The sequence below is a fragment of the Sturnus vulgaris genome, chromosome 20, assembly GCF_052056855.1.
Source record: "Sturnus vulgaris isolate bStuVul1 chromosome 20, bStuVul1.hap1, whole genome shotgun sequence".
Taxonomy (NCBI): Eukaryota; Metazoa; Chordata; class Aves; order Passeriformes; family Sturnidae; genus Sturnus; species Sturnus vulgaris.
This window is the reverse complement of record NC_142262.1, coordinates 2,513,096-2,530,039: the sequence shown is the minus strand read 5'-3', so window position 1 is coordinate 2,530,039 and position 16,944 is coordinate 2,513,096. Positions and strand designations below refer to the sequence as shown.

Here is a 16,944-nt window from a genome sequence, read left to right as displayed (position 1 = left end):
TAAAAGCTGCTGCTGAACACATTATTGCCAATTTCTGCAGAAATTCAGGCTTAATCTCTTCCAGTGTAGCTTCAAGTTGACTCAAGTTGTAATTTTATAGCAGACCTATGTCTAAGTTACCTGTAAAGTGGTAAATTTGACCTTTTACAAACATATGTATTATCCTAGAAAATCCAGAATTCCAAGTCAAAACTTCAATGAAATTGTTGCAATTATTAGACTGTGGCAGTAATTTAAGGTGAGGGGGAGGGAAGAGAGAAACCTTTCACATCTAACTTCATTGTAAAGACTGTGATACCATAGCTGACTTATGATTTCTCAGGTCTATTTTTGGTTAGAAATCCCATCAAATCCCTTGCTGGAATCATCTCTTTGAAGTGTGAGTTCCTGGGTGTAATGTACTTCCTGTGTAAGTACAAATCATGGCATTGGGTTGGACTAGGAGATGCTTTAAAAATCTGTAAAATCAGGAGTTTCAGACACATGTATCAGGAAGTGCTGAGTCCAGTGAGGAGGGATTAGTGGTTGGCACAGTACACGGATTCACTCCGGAGGCGTCCACACGTCCTGGAGCCATGGCAAAGCACAGAGCACTCTGATCAATCCTCTTGGCATGCTGGTGTGGGAAAGGGGGGAGCAAGCCCAGCTTGTGGTTTTTATCTTCACTGTCCAGATGTTACCTGCAGGTAGCAGATGTTACCTGCGGGTCACCTGTTCTGGAAGCGCTTTAACTTAGCACTGGTTTATTTGAACTCCCTGCCTCCTTCCCAGGTGCCTCCTCTGAGTCAGGAGCGTTGGGTGATGGAGAGAAGGACTTGCAAACATAAGTGCCTCCTTGTGTTCTGTTCTCCTCTGGCATTTTCAGTGGCCTTACAAATTCCCAGCAGAGGCCTTGTGTAGCTGACACCTTGCAGATGAATGTTTATTTCTGAAAAAACTTCAAGACTGTGTCCCAGCAGAATGTGCTTCAGGTGATGAGGTTCTTTCTGAGACTTTCCAGTTGGGTCTAAGCAATCCTAAGTGTACTTGAGCCAAATATGTTACACAGCATCTTCCAGAGTGCTGCCTGTGACTACTTTACCCAAAGTCTTTTTACAGTTTTGTTTAATTTTCTTTTGGGGAGTTGTTAGCGTTTCCATGTGATTAAAAAAAGAAATTATAATAATACTGAAAAATAATGAAAATAAAGCAATTCTGATGTGTAACCCAGAGCACACTGCAAAAAGAGAGTGAGATTGTGATACAAAAATGAGTGTCCCTACCGTGTTTCCCCCAGGCTGTGGTGTGGTGTGGGCAGTTCAGCTGCCACTTTACCCCGTGGAATTGGCCAGTTCCTGTGGATCATGCTGGTGGCCAATCCTTCAATACATTTTTCTTGTCATCCCACGAGCTGGGGGTGACGTGGTGTCACTGCTGGGAGCAGTGGCCCTGCCAGGACATAGGAAAGCTGCCTGTCTCCTGAACTTAGCCTTTACTTACTGTGATTGTAAGTTGTATTAACATCTCTGTACCTCGTTCTCCTGGCAGTGGAAGGGGAATAGTGTATTTTTATTTAGTTAGGTGCTTTGAAAGACCTCTATTTTTTTATCTCATCCAGTGAATAGTCATAGATTAGTCTGAGATTCTGGCTATCAGGCACTGTTTGGGGAGGAAAGAATTCTGAAAAGAGCTTGGGAGAAATCACAGTGCAGAGTCTAAATATTATCCTAAAGTCTGGATGCAGCACTGATGTCAGGAGGGTTAATGGAATCTTGGATGGGGATATTTAATGGAGATTTTGCCTCTACTGGATATGGATTATTTCTAATTTGGTGTATTTAGGTTATCTATGAGCAATTCAAGGAGGATGAAGCAGAGACCTCAGGAAAGGCTTGGGGAGGCTTTTCAAGGACTGAGTAACACACCTGTGATGGGAACAGAAGTTCTCCTTTGGGCTATCAATGCTCCCTGAGCAGGTACAAACCTCTGGTGGCCTCCAAGCCCTGTCTTGGAAAGCAGAAAACAAATCCACACCCTTGGTTGTCAACAGGAGGAGGAGTTGGGTTGGTTTCTCCTTTGCTGACAGTTGTCTGAACAAGGGTCTTTTCAAAACAGAGACTTACCTCTGATTAAAGGTTGATTTGGAGAGGTCTGCAGTGGGTACTTTGGAGGGGGTCAGACCAGATGATTGCAGAAAAGACTGAAGACTGGTAGTGGGTGATGGGGTGAGTACCAGGGATTTGTCTAAACTAATTTATGTGAAGTGTTGATGATTTTTTTTGTCAATGGAACCTGTTAATTTACTGAAGGTCCTCAAAACTGTCAGTGTGAGCATGTAGCCAGGATCACCAAGGCACTGGACACTTCTGACCTTAGCTAAAGTGGGGAAATCCTCAGCAGCTTCTCCCCAGAACCACCACAAAAATCCCTGTTGTGAATCCTTTCAGATCACTCTCCTGTGAACCCCAGGGCCTGTAAGAGAGCGAGGGGGACCCCAGTGCTGGGTCACTTGTAGGCCCTGGTAGATAAAGCACTATATGAATCTCAGGCAGAAATGAGTTGTTTCAATGAAATAACTGAGTCAGATCACTCGGGTTTCCCACTCCCAGTGTGTGAGAGGGGTGAGGCAATGCACCTGGATGTTCCTGTTTACATGGTTCCTGTGTTACCCTACAGCCAAAAACCCCAAATCAACGCCCTTGTCCATCTTCAGGCTTACTGTTCATGAACTCCCTGAATGGAGCACACCTTGGATTGTTGTGTTTCCTGTTAGATTTGTTTCTAAATATCATGTTTTTTATAGCAGGACATAAATCTGGTACAAGAGCTGAAGGGTTGATGCTCTGAATTGCTGAGTTTTGTCCTGAAACAACCAGAATTACAGTTTGCTGGTGAGAGTGAAGCTTCCTCATGGAAACCAGTCTGTGGTACAAGGCTGAGATGTATTCCAAGTGAAGGTGGGAAAGCAGATAGAAAGTGAAGTGTCCCAGAAAATCAAGTTTCCCAAAACTCCTTAGTTCTCTTTGCTGGAGTGTGTTCTGAAGATCACTGACTGTATGGAGATAAACCACTGTCCTGTACAAGCTGTACTTGAAGGTGAAATTGGTGTTTTAGTGCCTGTTCCCTGCTGCAGAGAGTTCAGCTGAGATGATTGATACCTAAAAACTGTGGCTGTTCATCAGGGCTTTCAAAATGTTACTCTTCTTTTGTCTATATATTGTACATGGGAGCATAAGCCATCAGTTTGTGTGAAACTTCAGCTTTCTTCTAGAATAACTGCTCTTAAAAAAAAAAAAAAAGTCAAGTCGATCTCAAAGGCTGTTTGTGGATGGGGCTTGTTTGTGAGTAGCTTTAAATTCAGCATTATCCAGCAGAGTGATGGGGTTGGGGGTGTTCCTGGTGGGTCCCTCATGCCCATGACCAGAACACCCCCTGGCAGTTCCTCTTCCAGGCCGGTTGCAGAAGGTTCATTTTCCAGCACCACTCCTGTTCCACACCCTTGGCAATCTCCTGCCCTGCAAATCCTTCACCAGTTCACTTTACAGGTCTTGTCTCTCTGATGGTACCATTAACGTAGGTTTTAATTACACAGCATTGCAATACAGTGCCATTTTGCAATTTCTTTGCGTTGTACTTGAAAATGAGTTGAATTGCAGACTATTTAAAACTGCTTTCCTGCGCTTTCAGTAGCAGTGAGAGCTTACCTTATGTGAAGCCTTTATGTAAAAATATATTTTATAACAACCTCATAGACCTTTAACAAAACCAAGATTTGTATTAGCTTTGTATAAATGTTTGTGGCTTACAATTTTATATGTTTAACTTTTTATAAACTTTCCAGGGACTACTTTTTATTGTAAATTTTTTTTTTCTCTCCTTACTTTAGTTTAAGATTGGCAATAAATTATTTCTAAGGGAGGTCTTAGAAGAAAAAGCATCACTTCTTTTTTATAAAACGGTTAAATCAATTCATGATTTCAGACCTCTTACACTTGCTTGTACATTGCTCTGTACATACTCTCCAAAACTGTTGCCTTTCAGCTATTAATATTTGCCTTGTGTACAAAAATTACTGACGAATAAACATATACAGCCTCATGTTGGTGTGATGAAATAATCTTTTTTTCCTGTTTATTAACGAGCAGAGCTGACTCTTTTTGTTGGTTGGCAAAGCCCAGCTGGTTTGCTCCTGCAAACACATCTTGTGTTTCAAATAAAATATGTAACAGAGTCAAACAAACTCTGCTCAAAAGGCTCCTCCAGGTTCTGCTCGGCCTGGTGACTTTGTCCCCGGCAGGGAGGCACCAGGAAATTGCTGACTTGCACTTGACTGCCAGTTTTGTGCTCAATATTTAAAATATTGATGGCACTTGGGTGTGTTCTGCGACAAACCTCTATGAATAATGGATCTTGATACAGCAGAGTTGATTTTTTAGCTTTTTGACTAAGCCAGCCTCTGCCTCCTGGAGAAGAGGCTCGCTGGCTGCAGTATGAAGCAGAATTTTGCAGCAAAACATTGATTTCTCATCAGTTTTTATAGGCCTGAAATGCTTCATTTTCCACAAGAGCCTTTGGATTTGGCTGGCATGCTGTGGACACTAAATCCCCAGAAATACTCGGCCCAGGTCATCCTTGTTTATGGAGCTGAGCTCAGCACTAGTGCTGGGCCTGCTAAGGAGCCCAGGAGCTGCAGGAATTCTCGGTGTGGGTGGTGATGTGGGTGAGTCGGAGCCTGGATGCTCTCAGAGCCACCTCTGATCACTGAAACCAGTTCAAAACCTGCCACATGTCCTGGAACTTAGCTCAGCTCCATGTGGTTTGGATTCCAGGTCCTGCCTATCCCTTTTTCATTCTGGAAAAGTCACACCAGCTGAACACTGTGATGTTTCTCTGACTTTGAAATCCAGGGTTTTTTTGAAGCCTTATTTTCTTTTTTTTTTTTTTTTTGCATCCTATTTCCTGAGATGCCACCTGAGAAATAAAACCCAACCCATCTAGAACTCAGCTTAACAAATTGTGTTGGGTTTTATAATCCAAATATCACAAGTGTAATTGCATTGCTTTCACCTGGGCTTCTGGTGGAGCTTTTGGGGACTAAAGCCTTGAGCAAACTTGTCTAGTGGAAGGTGTCCCTGCCCATGGCAGGGGGTTGGAACTGGATGGGTTTTAATGTCCCTTCTGACAAACCATGCCATGATTCTGTGATAATTCTATGAAATTATTGATAACATATAACCAATAATTTCTTCTTGGGAATGGGTTAGTGGTGTTGGACCATCTTGGGCTCTGATCACCTCACCATGCTAAAGTGCTGGGGGCTGAAGTGGTGGGAAGAGCAGAGGTGGAAAAAAGCACGTTCCAGGATTTATTTCCAGGAACAAGTGAAGTTTCTTCACGTTTGCAACACTTTAGATTTACCAAAACACCTCGTTGCAGTGCTGAGTGTAGGTTGGGTGTTCCAGCCTCTTCCTTCCTGTTAAAGTAACTCGGCGATTGCACAATAACTGACAGGAGGGATAAAAACTCAGTGGGGCTGTGCCCAAAGTGTCCCTGGCTGTCCCCGGCAGCAGGAGCCGGGTTCAGAGCCGACCTTGGTCCCATTCCTTCCCGGGAGCAGAGGTGACCACGGAGGGCAAAGTGCTGAGGAGTGGCTGCCAGGAGAGACATCCCGCGGGGAATCCGGCTGGGAATGGGACAGGAACCTGCTCTGGCACCGACCCTGCTGGGTTTGCCTTTGGAACAGAGCAGGTGGTGGCAGGGAGGCTCTGCTGGCCCCTCCATCTGCTGCACTGACCACTGTGTTCTCCACCCCAGCTGAGCTGTTCCCACTGTATGTGAGATGGGAATTACTCGATTAAATTGATAAGAAGGACCCAGATGGAGTCCCAGGAGGCTCTGCAATGGTTTTATTTGTGCCTAACTTCAGATGCTCTTGCATTGCCTTTCTCTGCTTGCTTTCATGCACTTGAGAGGCAAGACATTGGTTCCAGCTGGAGCGCAGCTCCCACAAAGAGAGTTTTTCTGGGCTCTGGGGTCCCTGCTCACTGTCACTGCTGGAGCAGCTCCTGCTCCATGGCAGAGCCAGTACTGAGTGAACAGGCAGCAGATGACTCGGGGATGAGGAATCCAAAGATCCCCAAAGAGATGCGAGGGGAGAGCAGTCCCAGCCGAGCTGCTGCCCCTGCGCAGGGAGCCGAGCCTTTGATTAATTGCTGAGCACTGGATCTGACAAACCTGGATTTGGGGCTCTGCCTGCAGCTGCAGGCAGAGTTAATATTTAAAGGCTGAGCACTCCCAAGCTGTGAGCAGCAGGTCGTGTTTGCTGCTCCTCGGGCAGGGAGGGCTCCGAAGCACTGCAGGGGAAGGCAGGAACGTGTTTGTCAGCAGATCCAGGGCGTGAATCAATCCCATTTCTCTGCCTGGATGGCTGCAAACGTAGTGACCCACTAAGATGATGCTCATCTGTGAAGACTGGTTTTTATTAATTCAGGACTTGCAGAGCAGGAGGAAGCACGAGATCCTGTGCATTCAACAGTATCCAAAGCGAGTTTTTCTCACTCCCAGTTTTCAGCAGTGGATCTTGCCTGTATAAAAGATGCTGATGCCCTTGCCAGGATTCTTCCCATTGACAGGAAACAGAGCCCAAATCCCTGCCCGATGTCCCAACCTCTGTTCACCCAGGCCAGCCTTGGGTGGCTCTTAGCCAGGCTGCAGGTGCTGCCCTGTCCTCTCTGTCGCTGCCTGCAGCCTGGAACACAACCAACTTCTCTGACGTCGCAAAAAGCCACCTCCTCATCAGATCCAGAGGGGAAGCAGGAGTGGAAAAAAAGGAGAAGGACATTTAATTTAACATCCCCCTTTTCCCCAGACAGCCTCTGTGCTGCCTAGGAGCTGAGTGACTGTTTCCAAGCTGACCGTGCTCCCTGTCAGCAAAGTTTGGGGGATGCCAGCAGCTGTGAGTAACTCACATCCAGAGAGTGACTCCTCTCCAGCACTCCCTGCATCTGCCTGTCCCTGCAGTGCCACCACCACCCCCACGTGGGGTTCAACTCCTCTGTGCACCCCCAGTCTGTGCCTGGGGGCTGGTTGTTTTTTTTCAGCTTTTATTGAAGAAAAGCCAGCATCTCTCAGTGATACAGATCTTTCTGGGGTTGCCTAGGCAGAATATTTTGCATTTTTTCTGTGTGAGCTGATTCTCTTATATTGATCCAGAGTCTAAGGGTGGGAGCAGCTGTGAACTGATGATTGTTTCCTGCTGTAGCCTCCACTTTCCCTGAAGAAAAGGGAAGAAAACAAAAGAACTTTAGTGAAATCAGCATTTTCAATGCGTTATTAACATCAGGATTTGCAAGGGGGCAAGTTGAGCAAGGCTTCAGGAGCATCAGCTTTCTTACATCACGTCTGGCACTTGCTGAAAAATCGTCTAAAATTAAGGGGAAAACTTCCTCTTTTGTTCTTGCAGACAGCCCACGCAGCCTCTTCTTCCTTCTCCCTCCCATGCCTACTTAAAAACCGAGGCGAAAAGGGGATATTTCTCATTTTATCCTCTGATGTGCTCCACAAGCAGCCTGAGACTCTGCAGCAGGAGCCACTTCTGTCCCTCCCTGTTGATGGTATTGCATCTTTTCCCACAGCAGGAAACCCTGCTGCTGCTGCTCCTCTCACCTCTGCAATACTCAAGGTGAAATATTATTAAACACTCTTTTTTTTTTTTTTTTTTTGCCAGCATGTGGCAAATCCTAAATCCTCCTCTCATTTTCAGTGAAAAATTGGCTTTCACCGTGCTGTAATGGAGCAGTGTGGGGTCATTTCTGGTGTTCTTTGGGGATGTCACTGGGGAAAGGAACATTTCTGCATGTGCAAAAGCAGCACAGGTCTGTGGCTGTCTCCTTGTTCAGCTGATTGACACCACTGCAAGGACTTAATTGTGATCTTCCAGTCCCTGGAGGGAGCCTGAAAGAAAGCTGGAAAAAGATTATTTGCAAGGGCCTGGAGTGACAGGACGAGGGGAATGGGTTCAAACTGTCAGAGAGGAGGTTTAGATTGAATATTGGGAGGAATGTAGGGTGACCCTGAGGTTGCCCAGAGCAGCTGTGGCTGCCCCTGGATCTCTGGCAGTGTCCCAGAAGGGTTTGGAGCACCCTGGGACAATGGAAATGTCCCTGCCCATGGCAGAGGTGGCACTGGATGAGCTTCAAGTTCCCTTCCAATCCAAACCATTCCACGATTTCTCCCTTTAGAAAAGCAGCCCAAGTTGGCTGAACTAGGTGGTTTGATATATGGAGAGTATTTAGACATTTATTATTCAAATTAATTGCCAGAGGGAGCTCCTCTCTGAAAAGCTAGCAAGGTAAAGTGTTGTTCTCCCCTCTCCACTGCAGCAGGAATATGAAAGCACCTGGCAGCCACCCAGCCATTCCTCTGGAGCCAGGCTTCCCACTCCCTGTCTCCTTTGCTTGCAGCAAGACAAAATGCCTGTGAGGATGCCAAGGGAAGGAGAGCAGAGGAGGAAAACACAGCCTGGCACATTCCCTTCCTGCCATGGCTCTGTGGGAGGGGGAGGTCGGTGATTCCCCGAGCAGGGAAAGTTCCCGGGAGCTGCTTCCAGGGGTACCAGGAGGGACAGAGAAGCACCTGCAGAGAGCAATCCTCAGCCTAACAGGTGTCCCAGGTGGGTGGGATGAGACACTCCCGGGTGTCACCAGCCCTGCACTGTCAGTGAAGTGAAAGCTCTGCCCCACACCTTTGTGCCCCACTCCCTGACACAGGCCAGGTGTGAATGTGAGTGCAGAGCACTCCAGATCCTTGCTCAAAGGTCCAGACTTGTCTTCTTGCTCAGGGGGGTTTCAAGGCTGGACTCTCCAAGGCCCATTTGTGGCAGGATTTCACCTGTCCCATCTCCACGTTCACATTTATAACACTCACAAACCTTTGCATCTAAATAACTCCTTGTTTTTTGTTTGTATTTAAGTAATTCCTCTTCCTTTAAATAGCTCTTGGAAGTGGTGTGGAACATAAACCCACATATTTACACTTCCTTTAAAGCAAAAGAACAACTAAAACATCTGAAACGAAACTAAAAACTGAACATAATTTCCCATTTCCAAAGCTCTTTGGACCTCACATTTCTTTAGCACAGGCTGATTTTTTCCTCCATCTTCTGGTCAGATGGGATTTTTGTTTATGGGACATGAATGACACCCCATCCTTATGTGCCAGGCTGTTTGGGAAGAGCTCCTAATGCAATGTTTGTGAAAAATATTTCAGAGCTGAACTTATTAGTGGGAGAAACAGATCTTTGCTTGATTGACATGGCCAGATAATTGTCTGCAGCCAAATCTGTTTCAGCCCTGTGTCAATTTGAAGCTTCAGACCAAATCACTGTGGAGGAGCTGGAGGAGCAGAGGGAGGACCACGATCAATGTTCATGGTCCTGTGCCATGATCTGAGCACAGGATGGATTCCAGGAATATCAGAGCACTAAATATAAACTAAAAATAGCAGCTGTGCTTGCTCAGCACCTTCGGGTCCAGCAGGCCAAGGGGAGGTGTGAAATTCACTCTCAATCACCACATCAGCAATGCTTCCTGAGAATTCCAGGATCCTTCTTTTCCCTGGTTTATGGAAATGGTGGAAAAAATAATGAAATTATCAGGGGAAAAAATAGAACATTAATATATGGCTACAGGAATCGTGGGCTAAACTCTTGTCTTCCAGCAAACCTCACCAGTGAGTGTTTTTGTAAAAGCTGAACACAAAAAGCATCACACGAGTGTAAATATTGGAGCTTTTATTTGTTTGAATTTAATAAAAACCCCAAAGAGCTGTTGGGTGTGTCGAGGAAATTCTGCCCCTGAGACACTGTACAAAGCCCAGAATGCCTCTGGTTATAGAAGAAAATACAGGAAAAATGTTTCCTAGGAAAAAAGCATGGAGGCAGATATTCCCTGAAGGGTTCCAGCTCCGTGCTGAGTGTGGTCATGGTGCATTGTCCCACACGATGCTTTTCCCCTCAATTTTGCCAGTTCTACCCAAAATCTCCTCCAGAAAGGGCGATGCTCTCATTACCAAGACCTCAACGTTCTCCTTCCCTTGCTGCTGCATTCCTGCAGGTCTCTTAAAACTTTTAAATGAACTGGATTAATAAAATATGCTCCATCTCTCTCACGCACACATTTTAAATTAATCATGGCAATTCTGCTGTCGATTCACGCTGGAACAAACCAGTCCAGCACAGCCAGTCCCCGTGTCCCCATCCCGTGTGTCCCTGTCCCGTGTGTCCCCATCTCTCGTCTCTGTCCTGTATGTTCCATCCTGCCTGTCCCCATCCCGTGTGTCCTCATCCCGCCTGTTCCTGTCCCGTCTGTTCCTGTCTCCGGCGTCCCCATGTCCCTCCTGTCCCCATGTCCTCGCCTGTCCCCGTCATGTCTGTCCCTGTCCCCATGTTCCTGTCCGTGTCCCTATGTCCCTCCTGTCCCTGTCCCGCCTGTCCCTGTTCCTGTCCCCATGTCCCATGTGTCCCCATGTCCCGCGTGTCCCCCTGTCCCTGTCCGTGTCCCCATGTCCCTCCTGTCCCCATGTCCCGTGTGTCCCCATGTCCCTGTCCGTGTCCCCATGTCTTTCCTGTCCCTGTTCCTGTCCCCATGTCCCGTGTGTCCCCATGTCCCGTGTGTCCCCATGTCCCGCGTGTCCCCCTGTCCGTGTCCCCATGTCCCTCCTGTCCCTGTTCCTGTCCCCATGTCCCATGTGTCCCCATGTCCCGCGTGTCCCCCTGTCCCTGTCCGTGTCCCCCTGTCCCTGTCCGTGTCCCCATGTCTCTCCTGTCCCTGTCCGTGTCCCCATGTCCCTCCTGTCCCCATGTCCCGCGTGTCCCCATGTCCCTGTCCGTGTCCCCATGTCTTTCCTGTCCCTGTCCGTGTCCCCATGTCCCGCCTGTCCGTGTCCCGCAGCCCCTTGGGGGGCCGGCAGGGGGCGCGCGCGGGCCGCGCAGCCGGGGGCTGCGGGAGTTGGGGGGGGGACACAGAGGGACACGGGGAGGGGACACGGCGGGGGGGGGGACAGGGAGAGGGGACATGAGCAGGGGATACGGGGTGGGGGGACACGGAGAGGGGACCCCGAGGGGACACGGGCACCTTCCCCCGGCCTGCCCCGTCTCGCCGGTCCCTCTGCACGGCCGCAGGTGCGAGCCCAGCGCGGGCGAAGGACACGCGGGTGGCCGTGGATTCCCGAACGCCGGCTCTTTGTCCCTCCCTCACTCGCGGAATCGGGAATTGTTCTGGCCCCCGTCACGGCCAGGGGACGCAAACTGGGATGCAGAGCTCCAGCCACCTGTGGGAATGGGACTGGTGTCCTTGGAGCCGGGATGGCATGGCATGGCACAGGAATAGAATCGAATCGAATCGAATCGAATATAGAATAGAATAGAATAGAATAGAATAGAATAGAATAGAATAGAATAGAATAGAATAGAATAGAATAGAATAGAATAGAATAGAATAGAATAGAATAGAATAGAATAGAAATAGAATAGAATAGAATTAGAATAGAATATCCTAAGTGGGAAGGGGACCACAAGGATCATTCAAGTCCAGCACAGACGCCCCCAACAATCCCACCCTGGCAGCGCTGTCCAAACTGTCCTGGAGCTCTGGCAGCCTCGGGGCCGTGCCCATTCCCTGGGCAGCCTGGGCAGTGCCCAGCACCCTCTGGGGGAAGAACCTTTCCTGATATCCAGCCTGACTCTCCAGTGACACAGCTTGAGGCTGTCACTGGCTCCAATGTGACAGAAAAGCCAGGGCAGGGAGCCTGGGCAGTCACACAAGCTGCACCCAACCTCTTCCTTCTCCCCTCTGGGGCCATGCAGGTGGCACCCAGTGCAAGCCCAGCCCCTGGCCTGCAGACACCTGTGCCATGGTGTGAGGAGCACACCTCAGAGCTGGCAGCTTCATCATCCCCAAGGCTCCTGAGGGTGTCCTGTGGCAGAGTGAGACCAGCAGGATGCTCTGGGCAGGCTTTTGGTCACTCTGCATTCCTGGAGCCTCATCCCTGGCTGGATGTGTGCTTGTCCCAGACCTGCTGGGCCCTGGGAGCAGTTGCCTGGCCCCTGCTGGTGTCACCTGTGCCTGGGAGCCACCCCCTCACACCTGAGCCTGGATCCCACCCCCATCAGCCAGCCCTGGTCTCTGACTTCCTCGCAGGATGCATTTCACAACCCCTGCCTGGGTTTGTGTCTCTGTTGCTGTAGCTACCACCAGCTTCTGCCTGTGTGTGTTTGCTTGTTTTTCTCATCTTTCTACGGCCTTACAGACATTAAAACTGTAGAAACACATAAGTTCAGGGTTTCCAAAGGAAGCTGTGGTCTGAGACATGCAAAGAAATGTCAGTGGTAGAGAGTTACACTTGTGGTTAGTGCCTGTTTATTTGTTTTGCTAAGTAGAAGCAGGTGTTACAGAGGGTATTTGGGGAAAGAGAAGGGTTGTGTTGCTCAGAGGCTTGAAAACGTCTCACCAGTGTTAACTGTTGTGTTCAGACACAAGAAGTAGAATGCAGGAAAGAGAGAGAAGAATTTTGCTTTGGTCTTTCAACATGAAGATTAAAATCTTTCAGCTTTCTCCTTTCATTTTCATTTTGCGTGTTACAACTTGAAAACCTTATTATCAAAGACTGCACAGAGATGATAATGAAGCAGTGGCAGGAACCCCAAATGTGTTCACCCAAACCCCTACAAGAGTTCCAGCAGAACCATGAGAGGTTATTAAAATGCCCCGAGGTGCTGTTACAGGATTGGAGTACAATATATGCAGAAAACTTTGTGTATTTAAAGGGTTACTCTCTGCCATTTACTATGGACTATTTTAAAATTTACTGTCTGACAAGGAACTACCAGTGCACTAAAAATTCTTCTCTGGAAAGCTAATGTTTGTATCTCTTGGCTGACGCTGGTTGCTAGCATGATGCTCAGTATTTGGTCTGTGCTGAAGCTGCCTGCATCCAGGAACGTTTGCCTTCATCACTCTTGAACGTTCCCAAATCGAGTCTGGGGTGTGCTGTGGGATCTGCCCTGGGCTCCAGGGAGGGCAGACAAGTCTGGTTGCATCTAAGATATTTCAGGATGTTCAGGAGAAAATGTCTTGAATTTAATCCACCTTATTTTCATAGTTTCTCTCTCTTTTTTTTTTAATCAGGTTCACATTTTTAATGGGTGCTTTGTGCGAGAGGTTTAATTTCCTGTGTCAGGATGTTATTTGTAATTACTGTAACCAGGATTTGGGCAGGTTTCTGTTCTTTACCTCTCCCAGGTAGGACACTTCCTGCTCTGTGCTGGCAAATTGATTCCCCTGTACCTGGGCCCCAAATCAGGCTGATGGGGCACATTTCCCACTGTGCACAATTTTCGGGGCTAATTTTTGCTCTCAGCTTTACAGATTTGCTTTTGTTCTCCCTTCCTGCCCTCACATACTGTGAGCAATTAACTCCTCTAGAGCATGTGAATTTTGCTTTTAAAAGTCCACACCAGAGTGCATCTATATGCAGTTTAAAAATTACTCTTTTGGAAATGGAACCACTTATGCATTTTAACATTTACTGCTCTTGTTTCCTTGGCCAACAAAATCGAATTTGACATGGATACAAGGTTTATGTCCAGTTCCCACTTTACACACCGAGCAGTTTGGCCTCTCTGCTGTGCTCAAGGGGCTTTTAACCAAGGAAAACTCCACAGGTAGGTCAGGCTGCAGGGTCAGTGTCTCGTCCTTGAAGACAAACACTGAGGTTGGAATTCTTGACTCACTCAAAGCGGTGCAAAGGAGGCTGAATAAAAACCTTTGAGATGTGACACTGCCCGTGCAGCTCTGGGGAGGACTGGGGTTGTCTCCATGAAAACACTTCATCAACTAAAGCTTGAGGGGTTTAATTGGTGTTTAATTACTTGGGTGATCTGCTTGCACCAGGGTTTGCTGTAAGTGCTGATGTGGGAGTGGGTTCACCTGCTGGGTTTTGTGATATTGGCCACAGCTGGGAAAGCTCTGATCTCTGTCAGTGGAGGCAGGAGGAGAAGGGCAGCAAATGGGAGAAGAAACTGAGAAATTCCCTTTGTGCCTGCAGCCCCTTTGCAAGGTACAGTTTGTTTAATGTATTTTTCCATCTGGCTGGGGAATTGCCTGAGAAGGGGGAGCTGTGCAGGGCCAGGGAGTCTCTGTGGATGCAGCTGGGAGGTTCCTGTGTGGGCACAGCAGAGCCCTGGCTGGGCTATGGGCAGAAAAGGGTTTGTCCCAGTCCAGCAGGGTCTGCGAGCCCTGATAGCCCCGGCACAGGGCAGGGCTGTGCCTGCCCAGGGCTGATAAGGCTGCGGAGCTGCCCTGGGGGTGAGGATGAGGAGGAGGCCGACACAGGGAGTGCCTGGGGCTGTGCTGGGTGCAGGGATGGGGAGCTCGGGGCTGGCAGCACCAGGAGGGGAAGGGAGTGATTTCAGGGCAGTCTGTGGGAAGGAGATGGCTCTTCTGGGGTTCCTCTCCAAGCTGTGGCTCCCTGTGTCCAGTTTCCCAGCTTGGCAAAGGCTGGCTTGTCCCCTTGCACTGCTTTTGTAGGAGCAGCAGAGGCACATCCCATCCCGCACCCCCAGGGATCCATCCCGATCCCGCACCCCCGGGGATCCATCGGATCCCGCACCCCCGGGGATCCATCGGATCCCGCACCCCCGGGGATCCATCCCGATCCCGCATCCACAGGGATCCATCCCGATCCCGCATCCACAGGGATCCATCCCATCCCGCACCCACGTCCGGCTGCCAGGGCCGGCTCTGGCCGGGACACAGAGCCATGGGATGCTCACTGCCAGCAGGGGAAGCGGGGACAGGGACGTGCGAGGGGAAGGGTCTGGGCAGCCAGAGGGCTCTGTGCTTGATGAAAGGCTCCAGGGGCACGTTTGTCCCAGCGTCAGAATTGGGACCTTTCTGTGAATCCTCGTCCATCGCTGCATTATTTGGTCATTAATTTCCAGGGGGTATATATTAAGTGGTATTATATAAGTATATATTAAGATATATTAATTATACCCACTGAGGGAGACCTCCCCTGCCATTTAGGAGGTGGAATGAGGGGGTCAGGGCTGTTCCCTCCATCCCAAGACAGTGGCTGGGAGGATGCTCAGCAGGATTTAGGAGCAGGAGCATCCCCCTGAGCCTGTGCATGGGCAGCAGTGGGAATGGAAACCCCCCCACCCCAGCAGTGCTGGACCTGTCCCCTGCCATCCTCAAGCCCCAGGTATAACTTCACAAACAGCCTTTGCTCTTCATGGCACAATCTGGGTCTTTGTCTCATTTTGCAACACGTGAAAAACAACAATACCTGTCGCATCACAGCAAAAGGCACAAGCCCAGAGGTGCCTGAAATCCATAATTGTGATAACTTCCCATAGCCCAAGCCCAGACTGGTGGGGATTAAAGTGAACCAGTGGAGCAGAGAGGCAGAAGGGAGGTACCAGCCCTGCTGGGAGTGCAGTGTGCTGAAGCAGGAGCACAGGGTGATGCTCAGCACCCCACCGACCCCATCGAGACCCCACCGACCCCATCGAGACCCCACCGACCCCACCTCGCTGCTCCCAGGCTCTTTGGGGCTGGTTTGGGCTGCCCCTTTGCCAGCCTGCCCGTGGCCAGCACCCAGCAGTGGATGAAGCAGAAAAAGCGTTCACAACATTAATGAAAGCTCTGACAAAGGGAAGCGAGGGGAACTATTGTCTCCTTGGCCTTCTCCTCACAGCGTCTGCGTGTAATGAGACTTTTGGTTATGCTTGTGGCTTCTGTGACAAAGCTGTGATTTAAGGGCTGTCTGTTCCGAGGCAGAGCTGCTCACACAGGCCAAAGTGCTGGTGAGTAATATTTTACCACAAATTGTTGTAACTGGAGCTCGACGACTGCAGTAGGAGGTGGGGGGGGGGGGATTGTATTTGATTTATTAGATGACTTAGTGCAATTTGCAGAGCAAGCTTTGTGCTAGTGTGGCCGTGGATTTGCAAGTCCAGCAAGTAAAAGTCCATGGGAATGGGAGTGGGGAGGGGAAAACTCCGTGGTTTGCAGCCACGATGTCCAGAGGAGGAGGGCTGGATGTGTGGCTGCCAGCCAGCTTTGGGGACCAGCAGCAGCTGGGGATGCCCAGGAGCCCTCCCTGTGTGTGTCCAGTGGGAACCATGGAACCACAGAATGGAATCATTAAGGTTGGAAAAGATGCCCAAAATCGAGTCCAACCTTTGATCAAACACCACCTTATCAACTAAACCAGAGCTCTGAGTGCCACGTCCTGGTGTTCCTTGGACACCTCCGAGGGATGGGCACTCCAAATTTCCCTGGGCACCCCCTTCCCGTGCCTGACCACCCTTTCCATGGGGTAATTCTTCCTGAATTTCTCCCTGCAGGCTCCTGCCTTTTAGCGTGGCCATCGTGTGTAAAACAACCCCTCAGGACAGGCAGTGCTTGCTCCCTCTGCCTTCAAACCCAGCCAGAAGTTCAAGGGATGCTTTCCTAAACCCGGGGCTTTTCCCAAACCCGACCTGTGAAGCATCTTTAGGATGAGTTTTGAGGAGGAAGGAGCTGTGGAGGGCAGGCTGCTGCTGGGCTTGCATCACTGTGAGAATTCAGGTCATGTTTACTACAGGCAGCTGGAACACGATGATCTCAGATGGTAACAAGTAACATCTGAGGGGACAGCGTTAAAACATTCAAGCTGTTTTGTAAGCACCTACTTTGCTTTCTTTCCAAGCCCAGTTTGGCTATCTGCAAGGACCCATTTGTCCCCTTTAAGAACCGGGTGTCATCTTGTTGAAATAAGTGGAAAAGAACAAGAAGTTCCCCTTCCATTTAATTTCAAGTGGAAAAATGGCTTTGTCTTTTTTTTTGTTTGGTTGGTTCTGTGTTGTTTTTTTATTTTTTGTTTTTTGTTTTTTTTTTTTTTAACTCCCCAAAACAACAAACA

General features: G+C 48.9%; 1 protein-coding gene across 1 annotated transcript in view; it reads left to right on the top strand.

Moving 5' to 3' along the window:
- Positions 1-13,930: 13,930 nt before the first annotated feature.
- The window catches only part of ARSG (arylsulfatase G), a 38,903-nt gene continuing 35,889 nt past the window's right edge, over positions 13,931-16,944 (top strand). Inside the window, exon 1 of the mRNA XM_088176637.1 lies at positions 13,931-14,094. The gene's annotated coding sequence lies outside the window, so the exon portion shown is untranslated. The remainder of the gene's footprint in view (positions 14,095-16,944) is intronic.